Source organism: Mauremys reevesii, linkage group 8, assembly GCF_016161935.1.
Source record: "Mauremys reevesii isolate NIE-2019 linkage group 8, ASM1616193v1, whole genome shotgun sequence".
NCBI classification, from domain to species: domain Eukaryota; kingdom Metazoa; phylum Chordata; order Testudines; family Geoemydidae; genus Mauremys; species Mauremys reevesii.
The window spans coordinates 91,139,660-91,159,013 of record NC_052630.1 but is presented as its reverse complement, the minus strand read 5'-3'; the positions used below and the strand labels follow the sequence as shown (position 1 = coordinate 91,159,013).

At 42.1% G+C, this 19,354-nt stretch overlaps 1 protein-coding gene across 2 annotated transcripts in view; it reads right to left on the bottom strand.

Moving 5' to 3' along the window:
• The window catches only part of JAK1 (Janus kinase 1), an 88,133-nt gene extending 72,784 nt beyond the window's left edge, over positions 1–15,349 (bottom strand). For both annotated transcript variants that reach the window (XM_039483500.1, XM_039483501.1), the window contains exon 1: positions 15,109–15,349. The gene's annotated coding sequence lies outside the window, so the exon portion shown is untranslated. The remainder of the gene's footprint in view (positions 1–15,108) is intronic.
• Positions 15,350–19,354: the final 4,005 nt, after the last annotated feature.

The window sequence follows — 19,354 nt, the reverse complement described above, 5'->3', positions numbered from 1 at the left end:
GCAAATATAAGGTAACTCCCATTTTAAAAAGTAAATTAGGCAGTTCAGCTCTTATGTCTTATTGAAAGCCAATAGCACATAAGCCCCTAAATGCCTATATCATTTGAAAATGGGACTTAGCCTGCTAAATCATATATGCCTTACAATGCTGAGCTGAGCAACACATAAATACCTGTAAAAATCTGGTTCTAAGTGCCTAGCAAACCTATTTCCTCTTAATTCTTTTCCCAGAAGAGAGCAAAAAAACATTTTTTTTAAATTCCTTTTTCAAACACACTAATCTACTTCAATTAAATTTCAGAAAAAAGACTCAACCCTTTGACAGATATTTCTACCTCAGACACATTTTACAAAAGCCTAAGCTGCCTGACAAGGGTTTAATGGAAAGGCCAATGAAATATAACCTAAAATCTAATGTTATTAAGAAATATTAGTCAACTTTTATAACTGATTTCAGTATTCATATTTGTCTGATGCACCGTTAACTAAACTTAGCTGGTGACTTAATATCAAAACATCAGTTAAACTCTATCCACATGCATATAGGAGCAAGTGTAACAACATAGGTTAACAGCTGAATAGTATATGTATATCTTATGAATCAGTTACATGTTATAGTTAAGGTGACCAGACAGCAAATGTGAAAAATCAGGGTGGGGGTAATAGCAGCTTATATAAGAAAAAGACCCAAAAATTGGGACTGTCCTGGTTAAATCAGGACATCTGGTCACCATAGTTGTAGTAGAAGCTGACAATGTTATGTATAAGTTGAGCCTCACCAATTTCATGGCTGTGAAAAACGTGTTAGATCATGAAATAAGCCCTTCCCCATGACATCTGATCTCCTCTTTGCTGCTGGGAGCACCCCAGTGATGGGGCTGCTAGCTGCAAGTCCCATCTGGGCTGGGGAGGGAGAGGACTTGTCCTTCCTCTCCACAGCTGCTCTTGGGGAGATGATTCCTCTGCTGCTGGAAGCTCCCTGCCCGGCCTCAGAGGTTCCTGCAGCTGGAGGTGACTTGTGGAGGTGGGTCAGATATCCCCCTGCTCCTGGGAGGACCCCAGCTAGGGAAGCTCCTAGGTGCGAGTCCCTGCTGGGCTGGGAAGGGACAGCATTTGTCCTTCCCTTGCATAGGGGGGGGGGGAAGAGATCAGACCCACTTCCAGGTACTTTTTGGGTTGGGACCCCCCATGGATACAACACCCTTAAATTTCAGATGTAAACTGCTGAAAATGTGAAATTAACCAATTTTAAAACCCTCTGGCCGTGAAATTGATCAAAATGGACCATGAATTTGGTAGGGCCCTATGCATAAGGGATGAAGTCCTAATAACAGCCTGGCTGCACACACATGTAAAATATTTACCAGAGAAAACTTAAGAATTCTATTTCATGCTATCACTATGAAGGGAGATCCTGTCAACAGGTTGGCAGGGAATGGATTAACACACCATTTTGTGAGAGGGAAGACCACAAGTACTGGACCTTTGTGAATAGCTTTACCAGTTAGTTGGGCAGGATTAGTTTTGTGGAACCAGTTCTGCCTAAGCACACAGAGTTAGAGGGTTGCAGTCTTGTCTAAATACAGAAATTATGCCAGATTAATTTAAGTCATGGTTTTGCAGCTATTTAGCTGAACACAATGCAACTTTGTATGGACATGTACATCAGTTCAACTTGCCCTTGTTATGAAAACTAGACTTGATTGATGTAAATGTCCACACAAAGTTTGCATAGGGTTAGCTCAGGGGTAGGCAACCTATGGCACGCATGCCAAAGGCGGCACACGAGCTGATTTTTGGTGGCACTCACGCTGCCCGGGTCTTGGCCACTGGTCCGGGGGGCTCTGCATTTTAAGTTAATTTTAAATGAAGCTTCTTAAACATTTAAAATACCTTATTTACTTTACATAAAACAATAGTTTAGTTATATATTATAGACTTATAGAAAGACACCTTCTTAAAAACATTAACATATATGACTGGCACGTGAAGCCTTAAATTAGAGTGAATAAATGAAGACTTGGCACACCACCGCTGAAAGGTTGTCGACCCCTGAGTTTGCTAAATCAGTGCAAAACAACACCTTTAGCTAAACCAGTGCAACTTCTGTATTTAGCCCAGGACCAAGTGTAGTAATGAGGAAGGATCTTTAGGAAGAGGACTGGAGCTGAAGAAAACTATAGGGATTCCTCCACTTTAGAACTTGGCTAAAGCAAGCCATACTTTAGCTGAGGGAAGCCCTGTTGTAGCTGTATTTGATTACTGAAGAGACAGGACAGACTCAATATTTACCTTTCTGTTTCACAGTGAAGTTCACTGCAAACTTCTCCTCCCTTCTTGTTCTAACCACCCTGTCATACATTGTGTATTTATTGTCAAATAGCTATGGAACCATTTTAATTGCACATATAGTGCCAGATGTCTTACAGACACGCATGAAGGCAAAACAAAGATAAGAGAGAGTTTACAGTGTAAATCATGGTGTTGTATATTACTCCTGGGAGCATTCTGCACCAAAAAATTAAAAATTCTGCACAGAATATTTTAAAACTCTGCAAATTTTGTCAAAATAACACTACATAATCACACCAGCTTCAATTATTTCAAAATACCTGTCAGCAAGTATGTCTGTAACAATACCGACACACACACAAATTTCCCCAGGAGTAGAGAGGAACTGGGTTGTCACAGGGTTTCTTTAACTGTTTCTCTGTCCCCTTCCCCCATCAGAGCCCAGCCGGGTGGGCCAGACACCCACAACCCCTCCTCCATGAGCCCACCGGTGGTGCCCCCTGCCCAGCCAATACACCCCAAAAAAACCCTCTCCAGAGTCCAACAGTAGCCCCCCCCAGTCCAAATACCTGCACCCTCCCCACCACAGCCCAGCTGTGGGGGCCCCCCTTGCTCAGATACCATCTTCTCTCCCAGAGCCCAGGGATCCAGAGGGAGAAACAGCCAGATACTCAGTCCCAGGCTTGCAAGGTGTTTCCTGAGCACTGCCCTCTCCTTCCCTCAGGGCATGCTGGGAACTGCAGCTGCCAGGAACCCTCTAGCTCCCTCCCACTCCCCCAACATTGTCTTCTATGTGCAAGCTGGGCTCTGCTGAGTCCAGTGGCCCCTAACAGCACTGCAGCCCATTTCTGTGGGGGGGGGGAGGGGAAAATTCTGCACGCATGTTAATTTCTGCAAAATTCTGCATTGCTCAGTGGCACAGAATTCCCCCAAGAGTAGTATATATGTTCCTCTCAAAGGACATCCAGTTCAAACTTGCTTGTCAAGAGACTTTTTTTCAAATTGCCAAAACAAAAGAAGTCAAGCTGTGTTCTGCTGTCTCTTGGTATATAACCACAAGCAGATTCACTAACTGGAATATAGAGGTGCATTTTATTGATCTATGAACCAAAGCAGAATTTTCCTCCTTTTTGTCAATAAACAGATATGACCCTAAGGCAAACAGGGATCAGAGAGATGCTGAATAGGACTATGTTGGTTTTTAGAGTCATTTTTCTGACCATAGCCGCACTTTCTGGAAGATGTGAACTTTGAGTATCCTCTAATGTCAAGATTTTTTTTAGCTATTGAGACTGTCTAAAAAAAAAATCAATATTTAATTTTTAAAAGTCAAATAAAAGGCAATTAAGCCATCCTTTGTCTGGGGAAGTCAGGGATTTTTGTCTTCGAGAGAGAGATAGTTATGAAGGCCATGAAGTCATAAGATCACATCAGAAGAATTTGAGTCCATTAGGAATGTAAACCACTCTAATGGAACTCCTCATTACAGGGAGGGAGGGGAAGAAGTGTCATGCTATAGTTCTAGAACCATAGGTAGGTGTGGGGTGTGTGTGTGTGTGTGTGTGTGTATATAGTCAAATGCTTATACCTATGTTACTCCATCTACAATCCTCAGGCCACCATACCAGGACAAAAAATGCCACAGAGAAAGTGGAGAAGTTGGGAAGGCTTATATGTTGAGTGAGAGTTGGAGAACAAGTTATTGTCAACGGGAATGATCATGGAACGAGTGTGTTTCTAGTGGGGTTCTGCAGAGATCAGTACTAGGTCTGATGCTATTCAACACTTTCATCAGTGAGTGGGAAATAAATATACAAACTGCTGATAAAATGTTGCAGATGACAAAGACTGGTGGAATGGTACATGAGGACAGGGTAATCATACTTTGGTAAGTAAGGCTCATGCAAAAAAATGCATTGTAATACAACCAAATGCAAAGTTATACACCTAGGTAAGAACAAGGAATGCAGGCCATACCTACAGAATGCTGAAATAGCCTCTCATTCCCAACATAGTTCAGTATTTCTACCTCTTCCTGAGTAAACAAGACAGACAAGGAGCATGTACAAAATGTATAACTTGGATTGAACAATTGCCTGCCTATAATCATAGCTGTTTCAAATATATCTGAGGGTTGAGTTTTCCTTTTTCTCATCGTGTAGGAGGCAATCCACTTGAGTAAAGGCATATGCCAGAGAAACAATTACAGTGTAAGTGGCTCCATGACATTTATGTGGCTTGGCAAACCTGCGCAAACAGCAAACAATGCAAACGAACAGACCTCAATATGAAGCAATCCAGTGTCACGTAAAAGGGGACACATCTAGCTTAAGCACCCGACTAATGCCTGCTAAACAAATATGGCTTAGTTCAAACAAAAGTGTTCAGTATGATCTTAAACTCTGCTGAAAAGGGGAAACTGGACAAAAGTGACTTATGGATGCCAAGCAACAGAAAGTTGTTAGAATCATATAGGTGCCCAAGTTCTTGAGTTGCTATTTTAGTTTTATTGTGTTTCTATGTACTGCAATATGTCTCTAAAAATGTGAGCCTAAACCAGTTAGTTCTGTGAGTTTCACCTCCTGACAAACTCTGCACAGAGTCTAGGTTTGAATATCAGGACAAGCTAACTCAAAGGAAACAAAAGTTAAATTTTAAAGTGTCAAATTTGTCTCAAATGACTTTTTTTCAATAACAAATCCATTTGTTCCACATTGGCAAAACTGCATATGGATTTTCAAAAGTTCCATCTGGGAGGATGTTGTTGGTACATCACCATTTCCCTGAAGAATACTTAAAATTAGAATTACTAGCAGTGAAGAAACTGAAGCAGCAAATGAAATGTCAATAATGAAACAACTTTGTGTACACGGTCTTAATTCTCACCTATGGCCCCATATATGCCTTTATGGAAAGTGAGTAACAGTACGTAACCATGGCATGTTATGCAACAAGCTGTAGAACTAATGATTTTTCAATCACTTATTAATTTAAATTAAGGGAAAGATTTGGATCTTAACTCCTCTGGTTAGCAAACACTGAAAAGATAATTTCCTGGCCTGCACTTGAGCACACAACCAAATTTTATAAACAGATGATTACTATAACATTCATAATTGGCTGAAAAGCTATGAATAGCCATTTAAAGGTAACAAGCAAAAGGGGGAAATTAAGTTGTTTGTTTGTTTTTTAAAGCAAGCCCTGAAACACGCTTTCTCTAGCAACACTACATTATTTTCCTACAGTTTCCCCAAAATTGCTAGGATGTCACCGTTCAGGGCAACAGTCACACTACGGCATCCGCCTTGGCTATGCTAGCATCACTGTGGTTGTTACCAGGTATGAGAGGTAGCAACAGTGGAAAAATCTTAGTGGGGGGAGGAAAAAGGCCTTTGGTGACTAGAGAACTAGTGAAACTGACCAAGAGGCAGGAAAGTACAAACTAAGCAAGTAGAAAGGTCTTTTTTAAACAGTCTTGACTAACTTTGATACCTACTGAGTATTGAACAGCCAATATATCAAGGTGGTCCATGCTAGGAAATTAGGTTGGCATAATTACAACACTCAGTAGTGTGAAAAATCCACACCCGGAGCGAGGTAGTTAAACTGACCCAAGTCCCCATGCAGACAGCACTAGGTCAATGGAAGAATTCGTTCATCAACTTAGTTACTGCCTCTCAGGGAGGTGGATTACCTATGCCGACGTAGTATCTACACTGAAGCGCTGCAGCATTGTAGCTGAGCCCCTGTAGCATTTCAAGCATAGACAAACCCTTTGAGACTTGGAACTTATCTACACCCCAATCAGTATCCCGCAGCAGCGAGACTCAGGCTCATGCTATAGCACTAAAAATAGATGAGCAGATGTTTGGTTTGGGCTTGGCTGCTGAAGCCCATCCCCCTCCTTAGGCTTCAGAGCCTGAACTCTAGTCCAAACCCAAATGTCTACATAGCTATTTTTAGTGCCATACTGCGAGCCTGGGTCTGCAGACCCAGGTTCTGAGGCTCACTGCTGCAGGGTCCTGCTTGCTACCTAGACGTATTCCCAAGAAGCCCAGCTGTCAGATCTGGAACGTCAAAGGTTATGTAGAGGTACTTAGTTTCAGTCCTTCTGTCCTACTCCGCTGTCTCCAACTCAAGACAGGTTAAATACAATAAGCTTAGCCAGAGAACTTTAGAGTGAGAGAAAATCAGCACAATCAACCCAGTGGCTCATGCCAATTCTTAGTTTTAGGTAGTGGGAGAAGAGAGCTGGGAAGTATACTGCTGTTTATAGACACCCTTATATCACCTGTTCAGGTTAGGTTTCAGGATGACAACACATGGACGCTGACTATGTGAGTACTCTGAGGCTGGAGCACCTATGGGGGAAAAAAACTAGTGGGTGCTCAACACTCACCAGCCACCAAATCAGTTGTTCAGCAGGCCCCCGCCAATCAGCTCCTCCCTCTCCCCCCCTCCACCTCCTGGAGGGGCAGGAAGAAGCAGAGCGAAGGAAGAGTGTGCTCAGAGGAGGGGGTGGAGCTGGGGTGGGAAAAGGTGGGACGGAGCCTTAGGGAGGGGGCAGAGTGGAGGTGGGAAAAGGCTGGGTGGGGGTGGAGCAGGGGCAGGAAAAGGCAGGGCTTAGGTGGGGTCCTTCTTGGGGGGGAGGGGTGAAGCAGGGTGGAGCACCTGGGGGAGGTGGGAAGCTGAAAGTCAGCACCTGTGTCACAAGGAATCTAAAACATTAACTTTTGAAGAATTACCACATGGTAGCAAGGGCACTTTTTTTTTTCCAAATTAAAATATAAATTAACTTTCTATTCCTTTCTGGCAACAGGATGAGTCTGATTCATCCTATGTGGATTAGTCAACAAAAAATACAATTACAGTGGGACAGATATTGTTTTCCTGTTTGCTACAGTGGAACTGGGTATGGGTTCATTCTAAGTATTTCCAGCTAATAAAAATGAAGCAATTTGAAAAATATAGTTTCACTTGGAACATTAGCAAGCTAGTTTTCACCAATTTAAGTTTAATGTAGGAGTTAGATGATGATGGTTAATGACTACCACTAATAACTCATTTTAATAAAAGATCTCAATTCCCTGTAAATTCCTACTATGCCAGTTGTCACAATGGGTGAACAATTGGTACTACACTCTACAATCCCAAATGCCATCCAGTCTCAGAATATTTCTCAGAATGGTGCTGCTGAAGTGATCAACAATGAAAAGGTAGTGATACTTCAGTTGTCATTAGGGTTCAGAGTCACTAATCATTTGTATAACAGTAGCTGTTAGAGGCTACAACCGTTCAGGGTTCTACTGTAGTAGACACTGTACAAACATATATAGAGCCCTACCAAATTAATGGCCATGAAAAACACACCACGGACTGTGAAATCTGGTCCCTTCCCCGTGAAATCTGGTCTTTTACCCTATACTACACAAATTTTATGGGAAGACCAGCATTTCTCAAATTGGGGGTCCTGCCCCAAAAGGGTGTTGCGGGGGGTCACAAGGTATTTGGGGGGGGTGGTTGCAGTATTGCCACCTTACTTCGCTGCTTCAGAGCTGGGCGGCTGGAAAGCAGCAGCTGTTGACCAGGTGCTCAACTCTGGAGGCAGCAGCGCAGAAGTAAAGGTAGCAGTACCGCAACCCTCCCTACAATAACTTTGCAAACCCCCACCCATTCCTTTTTGGGTCAGGCTCCCTACAATTACAACACTGAAATCTCAGATTTAAATAGCTGTAATAATGAAATTTACTATTTTTAAAATCCTATGACCGTGAAATTGGTAGGGCCCAAAACATATAGTATGAGACCGTCCCTGCCCCTAAGAGCTTCCCAGTGTTGAAAAGCTCCCACCGGGAGCTCTAACATCAATTGCAGTCAAGCACCTAGCTCCCACTGGAAACAAATACAGGAGAAAGGTGCCTAAGGCCTGTCAGATACTCAGAATGCAAGGAGAAACAGGCACAGAGAAGTGACTTGCCCAAGGTCAGACAGCAGGTAAGTTGCAGAGCCAAGATCAGAACACAGGTCTTTTGACTCCCTCTCCAAGAATTAACACCCCATTGGTAAGCAGAGGATGCAGTATACACCTGTTTCAGTCAGTATGCAGACTCAGGGAGACCACAACTACATCTGTTCATATTCTTAAGCTTAGTTAGAAATTTAACTTTTTAAAACTTAAATAGGTCAGAAGCCAGACACATGTCAGTATGACATTCTATTGAGTACTGGACAAGCCAAGTCCAACAGCTGACCCCTCCCTCCCCTTTAAGTAAATCACCACATTAAAATGAGTAAGATTCCAAATACTTAAAGCACAAAGCTATCAGCTGTCAGTACCTGTTGTGGTTTCGTTAGCCTGCTATGGTGTATTACTTGTTTAACACCTAGTTAACATTAGGCTGTTCTTGCTATTTTTGGAGCTCAGCAGCAGCAGAGCTGGATTAGAACTGTGACCTGTTATTCTGGATTACTGGGGCTTCTCTGTTACAAGGATTGTTAGCAAAAGTGAGTATCTCTTGTATCAACACGGAAAAACTAATATCCATTTAGGTGAAAGAAAATATAATGTTCTCATCTTTCAATGGGCATTAGAGTTACCAGATCTTGTGTAAACATTCCCTTTGAATCTAAGGGCCAGTTTCAAATATGTTCCTATCAAATAAAAAACTGCAGTCAGTACTCCCTCATTTGTTTTCACTGACTTCTCAGCCACTTCCTCCCTTAGTTCAGCATAACTTGAACTTTGTCTGCTAACTCAATCCTATAACTTCCTACCCTTTCCCTTCCCCCATTTTATCTGCAGAAAAATGAACAGTCAGCAAAAGATATCTATTAAAAAGATTAACAAGTGTTAACAGATAACTTATGATACAACTCCTATGAATAGAGAGATGTATATTCATGTCAAGGTTGGCATCAGAAATATCCAGACAAGTGCCAACTGTGACAAAAACAAGCTACAGGCGAGTCTCATCTTACACGGGGGTTCCGTTCCGCGGTTAGCGCGTAAAGCGAAAACCGCGTATAGTCAAAATTACATTGAGTTGAATGGCAGGCGGAATCGCCCGCAGTTACAGTATTAAAATTATTTCTTTTTTTGGCCAAACGCATAAAGCTGAAATCGCACATGTTAAATGCGCGTAAGAAGCAACAGGCCTGTATTATAATGAGGATGACAAAAGCAAGATATGAAAAGTGTCTCATTTTGTATTGCTCTAAATGGAATTTCTTCTTCCAATTATTTCCTCCAGCTTACAATTTTTTTTTCATTAGCTTACTACCCTACTTAACCAATCAGAAAAAGCATGCTATGTGAAACACCACTTACTTAGTTGGTGAACTTCTGTAAAGCACTCAGATATTGTGATGAGGAGCAGGGAATAAACATCTTGATAGATTCCTTAGAGATCCATCTGGCCTCGGAGGGACACAGCCCACTTGAAAACCAGTAATTCCCTCCTGCAAACCTGCCTATGAGACACCCTGTCAATCTGTGGATTTTTTTGTCACTTTCCTAGTTATTCTAAAAAATTCTCCTAGTCTGTGAAAGATTTATATAAACGGACAAACAGAAGGAAATGTTGACAGTGACCATACAAAAACTACTGTCAAAACGACAAAGTAATTTAATAGAATAATTTTTCCTCTAATCTTTCATGTCTAACTGCAGCTATTGTAACAGCAAGTTTAAAAATAAGGGGAGGAGGGTTAAATCTTTTGTCCCTTTATGACTATTTTACTCCTGAGTTCTCAAAATCCTACCTCTTGACGTTCAGTACCTCTTCTTTTGTTTGTTTGTTCTATTCATCTAGTAAAATGGATTTTGGTATCCTTCAGCCCTCTAAAAAGCTTTATTGCTGAACAGAGCAAGCAGAAAGCATTATAATTGTCTGAATCATATGTTCAAAACACTGAAAGCAATTTGCTATAAATGTAGCAAGTGTTTGTTTGCTATTACCCAGACCTGAAAAATCTTAACTGCATCCTGAGTGCCCTAGAGATTTTTATGGTTGTGTTTACATCCTGAATACACCAAGGATTTTATTATTGCATTAAAGCTTATATTGTTCCTGTAAGGAACTGCAACTTTTGGAGAGGAAAGGGAAGAAAGACTCAAATGCTGCCAATTTATCATTCAAAGAATTATCTTCCCCTCCACATGCATACAGCTCCTTAATACTGAAGGACAAATAAACTTCTAACTGTTCATTAACTTCCAATAGATGAGCTATGGGGCCAGGACCAAGACCATGGATCCAAACTTCTTTGAGGTCAGCATCTAAACTTTGCAGCTCAGGCTCCTCTCTATAAACTAACTCTCTTCTAGTTTATAAACCTGCTTTTTTAGCTCACTGGTATTCTTCATGAAGCCTAAGACCTATTTTGTCATGTTAGCTCCAGTGTAAAATATGTCCATCTCCTCCAGCTCAGGCTGGATGTATGATCAAACTCTGATCCTTACTTACAGATATAAAATTTCTTACCCCTCTGTATTTTTTTTTTTAACCAGCACTTACCAAAATAATCCAAACACCTTGCTGTTTAGAAAAATTCAGAATAAGCTCTGAGGTAGAATATCTGAGGACTCTCTTATGGAGTTTCTCCAAGATTCTGTGGAAGGGGTGGGGAGGTAGTACTATCACCAATAAGCTGGAGAGCCCACCCTCAAACTTGGCAGTTCCCCAAAGATCTGCATGGATTCTAGGGGATTTGGTTCAACACTGAATCTGACCCATGGCACTCTTCATGCATCACCACCAAACTGTGGCAGCATGGTGATCCAGGAATCCCTTTGGAGTGCTCTGCGGAAAAAATAATACAGCTTAGAGGGGTAGGTGGGGGGGATATGTGCATCCCCCCAACTCTTCCCTCTGTGTAGACCTCCAATTCCAGAATCTCCCTATAAGGTCTTGAAGAGACTATTGTGGTGCTGGCTTATACTTCCACACAGATAGGGGAATGCCTGCACGTGGATTTGAGAGAGATCCAGGCACTGGTTTGCAACACTATAAAATGCATGAACATTTCTATAGCTTTTACAAATTACTGTTGATCACAGCACAAACACAGTCTTTGTGAGAGCACCATTCCCAGTAAGTGTCTTTATTCAACCAATAAAGAACCCTGTGTAACTGTAACTTTCATTCATCCTAGATGTGTGGAAAATACTTCCAATGGTAAAAGTACAAGAGTATTAGAAATCTTATTGTGGATTTCACCTTTTTGAAGTAAACATAAGGAGACTAATAAAACAAGGATTGGTTTGACTGCAAAAGTTCTGTCACCTCTTTTTATAACATGTCAAGAAAAATTCCCAATAATGCTTTGTTTTTCATTTTGCAATTTAGACACCAGTTTGTTTTCCTATTATATACTTGATGTGGTTTTTACTTCCTAGATTTTAGCACTATTTTAATAAAGACCATAAACAAGTTAATTTGGAAATACTCAACTGTTCCAAAACTCTGTTAATATACCTAATTTCAGAATAAGATTCTCTTTTAGAACCATATTTTAATATGAATCCTCTTTAAAAAGTAACTAATCTTATTCTTTGAATACTGAGATTTCTTGAATTTAATGAAATTAGAGATTCTTTCCAGTTTTAAACATGCTTATATTCAGTAATTTATTTAAACTGTTTGACACTTAGATTGTTTAAGCACAGTACAGTAAGTTTTGTTGGTTTTTTTTCTAACCCCTCCTAACAAAAACTCTGTCTGTGGACTTGCTCTGTACATGCTTGTTAACAGCAAAAATGTTTTTAATATATAGAGGCGAGAAATAACAGACCTCAACGAAAACAATCCAGAATTCATGATGATGTTGTTTTAGTTAAATAAAACAATTTAAATGTCTGTTTGGTGGTGATCTCCTCCTAATACAGCTTGGTAAGAAAATCCTCCAAAATTAATGATTAATCTGTTGAACTTAAATGAAATAATCAATCCTTCATTTTCTGATATAGCTGTAAAACTAATCTGAAAAGTTTTCAAAATAAAACAACAGCATTTGCAAAATAGAAAGAGAACTGTGGGATTATGTGTGCAAATTATATTTTAATATTCCACATTTGATACCAGTCTAATCTCATTCATGACACAAGAACCATAAATTATTTTTCTGATCTTCCAAAGTTATCTGAATGCATGTACTGCTCCAGTCTAGGTAACCTGCTTTGTATTTATAGAGGCACCTGCCATGTAATGCCAACTAGTACAAATTGAGCTCAAGGTGCAATTTCCTGCACACTTAAAAGTGCACAGAGGAAGTGCCTACCACTCCCCATATATGGTCACAAAAGAACTTAGTGTACATTGTACTAGTGATTAAGCAGCATCTAAGATATGTCATGCTACTCAGCCAGAGTCAGGGAACTTGTACTTTGATTTTTCCCCCAAAATAGAAGAGCCTGTATGAACTCTCTTGTACAGAGAATGTAACTTGTCCAAGCAAGCCTCTGGAGTTAAAATTATGAAAAAGTTGAAAAACTCAGTCAAAATGTAATACATAGCTTAGTGTAAACCCAACTCTAAGTTGTAGACTGGTTGTATCCTCCACATTTTCAGTGCCTGAAGTACTATTCCATGGCATCATAAGCTATGCAGGACTGAATCTCCTTTATTACCCAAACACCTGATTTTTCAAATAAAGGATTCTAATGTACACTTAAACTTCATAAGATTGGTGCTATTTGTAACGAGACTGAGTTTAAGCATTTTTCATATTGAAAGACAGCTACGTAGTCTCTGTTCTAATCCCCATATACTTAAACATGGGGATTGACATATTTTACAATTAATATTTTTCTGTCTATAGTCTACTACTAGACCCTTAGTACATGTATTTTAAAAATAGTCTCCTCCTAACTTGACTATAGTGTTTATACTGCTAACACTAATGGTTAATTCTGTTAGATGTTTGGGGTGCAGGTATTTGGATGGGTCTGAAGATCAGATGTGATGTGCCAATTAGGCAACTCAGCCATACTGTCTCAATGCTTACCCAACAAGAGCTAATTCAGACACTTTATAGTTACTGTCTAAAATGCACAATAAACTAGAGATTATGAAGGGTGCCAGGAGAAAGCATCTTCTCTTCAACCAAAAAAGGAGGTACACTAGTGACAATGCTAACTAGGGCCCAATCCTGCAAACATTTTGTAATAGGATTTGCCAGATCTGGCCCTTAGTCTACATAAGTAAAACCAAAGCTAAGAGTAATTATGTTTCAAAGTATTTAGCTTCATTTACCTAAAGTAAACTATATGCGCCAAAAAAAAACTGATGATGTTGTGGAAAACTTGTGATCTTGAAATTAGTTAATGTGGGTCCTTTCTGGTTTGTGCATCTCCACCAAGAAATTCTTGCATTTGAAAAATTCTACTCCAGCTCGTGTCAACACGCTTTTTTTTTTCATAGCTTTGTTTCAGCATACAGATTTTTAAAAAACAAAAATTCAGCTACTGCACTTTTAATTCAGATTAAGATAGGGTGAATTTACTTTCAAGTGTAGACAAGCCCTCTAAGTATCACAAGGAACAGATTTTGTGAGCAAAAGTAGCCATTTTTATACATCTTTCCTAGTACTAATGAGCACTTATCAGGATCACACTATTTTGTATCTTCCAATGCCAATAAACCAGGCTGATACTTTTTCAGGATATAACTTTACACTAGAGAATAATGATTTGATTATCCTCAGTCCATAGGAACAAACTCTTTTCTTAAGTGGAATTTCAACACTTTAAACTATCATCACCTGTAACACGAAGTAGCAAATTTAACAGATTTTTCCAACATCAATACACATGGCATCAAACAGAAAACTTACTAAGTGTGAATGGTGTAAACATCTCAGAGATAGGAAGATTTAGGTACTGTCAACACTACCACGATTCTTGCCCACAAGAGTTTAGCAATATAGACCTTAAAAGGTTGCATTTCCTTATCTAAACTAAATGTAAAAATGTCACTTTTTAGGGTGACCTTACAGTCAGTCAAGAATTAAGCCCCTTGGGAGCTTCCACCTGGACCACACCTATTCCTGTCTGAAAAAAACAGTTCCTTCTTCATACCTCACACTGCAATTTGTATACTTCCTTATTCTGACGCATCCAGCCCTTATTATGATGGCTTGTCTTCCAAGTCAATATTCCCCACGAGTTACAGCTTGCTTGCTTGCCCCTCCATCCAACCAAAATGTTCCCTAAAGTACACAGCTGCAGGTATGACATCTAGTGCAGATCAACTGCATTAATAAGAATAACTGCAACAAGTACTGAACACCCAGTACTAATTATTCCCGTATGTTTATGCATATCACATAGAACTGGGGCAGGCACGAAGTTCGATCCTTCTCACTGCATTGTGGTTACTGGGATGTGTGAAAACTAGCCCGACCAAAGGGGGGGGGGGCGGGGGGAGGCTTGCCTCAAATACAACCGCCTGGAGAAGACAGGATGTTCTTGCATGATATAAACAGGATGTCAGCCATATCGCCGCTGGCTGGGCTGTGAACATCCAATTTGCAAAGGCAGCTTTTTCTTTTTCTTTTTTTTAGGGAGGGGGGATGTTTAACTCTTGATCTCCCGTCTGAAAGTCAAGGCCACAGCAAAGCCCAGCGCAGCCCCCCTCCTGCGCCCCCCGCTCTGCGGCCCCCTAGCTGGAGGCTCGCGCTGTCCTGGGATTCCCCCCTACGCGCCCTGCCTGGGCTGCCAGGGGCAGCCCGCGCCATGGGGCAGCGAGCGCGGCCCGGGGGGTCGCCCAGCTCATCGCGCCCGGCCTCAGCCGCGCTCCGAGTCCCGGGCTCACTCACCGCTTCCGCGTGCGGCTTCCAGGCGGCGGCGGCGGCGACGACGACGACGACGGGAGAGTGAGCGGGGAGCCCGGCCGCCCCGCTTCGCTCACTCGCTGCCCCGCATGGCCCCCGGCCCAACGGCTCCCTGTGCGCGCGCGGGGCGCCCCGGGTCCGTCGGCGCTCGAGGCGAGTCCGGCGGAAGAGCGAGCAGCGCTGGCTCGGCGCAGACAGCAGCCCTCAGATCCCAGGCTGTCCCGCGGGGCCTGCGCATGCGCACGGCGTGTCCCCGCGGCCTTAAGGTGGACTGGTCTTTTCCTCCTGCCCCCGCCCCTTGTCACCTTCAGGCGGGGGAAAGACCCTCGGCCCCCACGCTCAGCCTGTGGGCAGTGAGGGACACCGCCCCCTCCGCCAGGATCGCCCGCTGCGGGGAGGGGCAGAGCCCGGAGGCCCGGCCGCGATACTCCCGCAGGTGGCGGTCCCCTGGCTGTCCGGCTTTCGGGGCCAGAGGCCGCCGAAGCAGCTATAAGGAGCCCACGGGCGTTACGTGGCGTTTGCCGAGCGCTGACAGGGTGCTCAGCGCTGAACACAGCCCAGGGGCTGCCCTGGTGCGCTCTGCAAGGGAAGGCTGGTCCCCCCTGCTTCCCCAGAGACCAAAGAGCCTTGTACAGCTGCACACAAGAGGAGCAGAGAGATTTCTGAGCTCTAGGGTTGAGTATTTCCCGCATAGGAGCTTGGTTCATCAGGTGCACCAATGAATCACTAATGCACAATAAGTCACTCCATATAATTCAGCCTGAAATGCTCTGGCAGGGAGCCTTCCAGCGACATCCTACTTCAACACGGAAAGGCGGGAGGTGGAAAATGAGGCTTGGTAAAGGTCTGAAGGTAACAGGACAGGAAGATCTGAAAAAGACAGATTGCTAAATATAGCTTATGACAAAATAGACTTAACTAATAACAATTATGGCAGCAGGGCTGGAAGGGACCTGGAGAGGTCATCTAATCCAGCCACCTGAAGTGAGGCAGGACCATATAAACCCAGACCACCCCGACAGGTGTTTGTCCAACCTGTTCTTAAAAACCTTCAGCGATGGGGATTCCACACCCTCTCTTAGAAGCCTATTCCAGTGTTTAACTATCCTTTTAGTTAGATAGTTTTCTCCTAATATTTAACCTAAATCTCTCTTGCTGGTGCTGCAGATTCAACCCCATTGCTTTACCTTCAGTGGACATGGAGAACCACCAGTGACCGCCATGCCATCCTCTTTATAACAGCCCTAAACTTATTTTTTATCATTTTTGTTGCTTTCCTCTGAACTCTTTCCAATTTATCCACATCTTTCCTAAAGTGTGGTGCCCAGAACTGGACACAGTAATCCATCTGAGGCCCCACCAGTGCCAAGTAGAACACATAGGAATAGTACCTTCCAAATACAATACTCCTGTTAATACACCCCAAAATACAATGAAAAGGTGCTCAATTGAATTGGTCTGTAAAGTGCTCAGATTCCAGAGAGGTGGGTGTGATGTAAAGACCTAGACTGATAAGCTAAGATCCTACAAGTCATTCCATGCAGACATATCCCCACCAAAGATATTGAAGACATAATTGATGAACTAAAGGCTGGCAGAGTTCCCAAACCTGGCCCAAGAAGTGGACGCTTTTCTTGTGAGCCAGCTGGTGGTCTTACTTCTCTGACTGAACCACCCAAAGGACCTGGATTTGGAGTTCGAGCAGACCTCTAAGCATTTATGTAATAAATTATAAAAACATAAGTTGTCTGAAAATAAAACACCTTTAACCTCAAAAAAAAAAGTAATCAGAGCTCTGTGCAGATAAATGGGTCCACCTACTTGGAGCACCTTGCATGATGTGGGCCATGGCAAGAATTTGTTCAAGACAAAGTGTCATTTTTTAAATGGAAATACATCCCAAGTGGTGTTACTAGGATAAAACACAAACTCTGGCAAGTAAGATGGAGGATAAAGTGACATTTAAAAAATCAATGTGCAAAGATACAAAGCACAAAAAAAAAGTAAATAAAAAAACAAGAAGCTGTCTGTGCATTTGCTAGACCACCAGGTGACATAGAGGACAACTGTGAATATGAAGAGATTTTTCAGACAGTTGCATAAGTCTTTACTATAGCCAATGATAAGGAAATGTTGCTGTTTTCACAATTACAGAAGTGTAGACACTAGCAGAGAGAGATTTATCAAGGAGATCAAAGAGCATAATGAGAAATTAAATGGCCTAAAGCACCCAGGCTAGATGGATTGATCCAAAAGTTCTTGAAGGAACTGAAGAATGTAACATTTGAGCTTCTGAACAAAGCTCTTGAAGGAACTGAATAATATAACATCTGAGCTTTTGAAGAAAAAAAAACCCTATCATTAGAGACCAGGACTGGGAAGGACCAACATTGTACTCCTAACAATCCCCAAATCCTGAAAACTAATCTGTTAAAGAAAATCAGAACAAATTCAACAAGCACAGAGTTGAGTGTGACAGTAGGGATTTGAACCAGCATCAGAGAATTCTGTAGACCTGGCTCACTGTTGGAGCCCCATTTAAGTTAGCCCCCACTAAACTTTGCTATAGTGTTGGGGCTTGTGGGAGAGACAGGGGCTAATCTTAAAAGGCCACCCTTTTGCTTTTCATCTTGAAGAGAGAGACGCAATCTAGGTGAGGTTCACACATCCCTTTTACTCTCACTTCACAGAAACTGGGGGAATTACTATATCCTCCATCTTCATTGGGGTAGGGACTGGGATCCCAAAGATCAGCCAGTGAGAAGTCCCTAGTTAGATTAGGGAGACAGGATGAGGCTATAAGAAGACACCCATGTTTCACTCCCTCCATTGGAGATGGGACAAAAGATGCCTTTCAGAACCCTGGAGGGAGCAGGGCAGATGGCAACTCTTAGGAAGAATGCATAGGATCGGGAACTATACTGAGTGGCAAAGTGAACATCTCAGAAATGGGCACAGGAAACTATGCATGGAGAGGGTGGTTTTGGATGGGGAGGTGGTGTCTATATTTGGGGGGGAAAGCTCATGGAGGTGGAATACTAGGATTTCTAAATGGAAGACGGGGCCACCATTATCTTCTGTTCTCCAGAGAGGAATGTAGGAAATGACCATTGGTAGTCCCCTCTTATATATCCCCCCAAAGTAGAGTTTGATGGTGCATGCTTCTTTTGGTGTACCTTATAAATAAGTAGTTGAAAGCAGTTCTTCAGTTCTCACCTTATTGTGAGTGAGATAGTCACTCAATTATATAATCTTTGCAACTCCAAATTAAACATATTTTTAGTATACACAGGATGGCAATTTTGCATTCTCTTTTAAGAGTATGATTTTGTCTCTCATTACACAAGAGTTAGGCACGTAGGTTTCATTAACATTAGTGGGAGTTGTGTGTTCATTTGTGTCCCAAAGAGAGAATTTAATATACCTCTTAATTTAATTAATCTCTTCATTGAAGGTTCAAACTATCTTATACTCATGTGAAACAGCATCCATGGATGTAATATATTTGAATAAGGGAAAGCTTGAAGCCCCAGTTTAATCAAATGGGGTTTTTGTTGTTTTTTTGTTTTTGTTTTTGCTAGTCTTACATAAAGCCACAAACTGCTGTTTATTTTTGTGTTGGTTTCCTTGTTTCATACACGTGACATTTTGAAAAATCTGCCCAAAGCCGATGGCATGATAAGACTGATTTCTTTCAAAGGTGATGGATCTCCACAGCAGGGGACTAAAACTCCCAGTACTCCACTGTACATCCCCCTTTCTCTTGGCTAAACAGGAACTACATTTCCCATTAGCCATGTCCCTGGCCAGGTAAGGGGAAAGGTCCTGATTCTGAACCAAGAAGTAGCTGGGCTCTATTTGGGAGTGGGAGCAGCATGGCAGCAGGGAGCCCCAGGAACTGTGTACAGAGCTGCATGTGGAATGGGCTGTTTCTGCTGAACATCACAGCTGGGTGCAGATCTGTGTGAGATTTATGGGGGAACAACAGTTTGTGGACAGAGAACCAGTGCTCTGGAGTCCCAATGAGAGCCACTAACTGAGCCTGGATTGGAAACCTGCAAATGCTTATTTGCTGGAATAGAGACTGTACAGGAGAGGAAATCCCAGGCACTAGGACTGAAGAGCTTTGGCTCTCAATCGGACTAGGGTGACCAGACAGCAAATGTGAAAAATTGGGATGGGGGTGGGGGGTAATAGGATCCTATATAAGAAAAAGACCTAAAAATCAGGA